The following is a 312-nucleotide window of genomic DNA, read 5'->3' as shown; positions in this document are numbered from 1 at the left end:
GCGGCGCCTGGAGGGGGCCGTCAGACTGGGAGGGACGTCGGAGGGACACAGACGCGATATTTTCTTTCCTTTTGATACCGCTGGCTTTTTTTACGTGATTTTTTTCTACCTTTATTTATCTAGGGACTTGTTTTCGCTGGCATTTCATAGTTGAGGGCTTTTTCCCTTGTAAGAAGTAGCAGCGGAGACAGGAGCATCTCGTTATTCCGAGGCTTCGGGAGAAACCCTCGCTTTCAAGCTCTAGGCGCAGAAGGTACGGCAGGGGCTGGCTGTTACCGGGCCGCCAGGAGGAACGGGGCGCCTTTTCGGACG

At 54.2% G+C, this 312-nt stretch overlaps 1 protein-coding gene across 2 annotated transcripts in view; it reads left to right on the top strand.

Annotated features, from left to right (window-relative positions):
* Positions 1-9: 9 nt before the first annotated feature.
* SLC38A2 (solute carrier family 38 member 2) overlaps positions 10-312 on the top strand; it is a 16,156-nt gene continuing 15,853 nt past the window's right edge. The window contains exon 1 of one of the 2 annotated variants that reach the window (XM_017733162.1): positions 10-253. The gene's annotated coding sequence lies outside the window, so the exon portion shown is untranslated. The remainder of the gene's footprint in view (positions 254-312) is intronic. The other variant, XM_008632773.2, reaches the window with a different exon arrangement.

Source organism: Corvus brachyrhynchos, unplaced genomic scaffold (genome assembly GCF_000691975.1).
Source record: "Corvus brachyrhynchos isolate BGI_N302 unplaced genomic scaffold, ASM69197v1 scaffold32, whole genome shotgun sequence".
Classification (NCBI taxonomy): Eukaryota; Metazoa; Chordata; class Aves; order Passeriformes; family Corvidae; genus Corvus; species Corvus brachyrhynchos.
The sequence above is the reverse complement of the archived record's forward strand: the minus strand, read 5'-3'. Positions and strand labels throughout refer to the sequence as shown.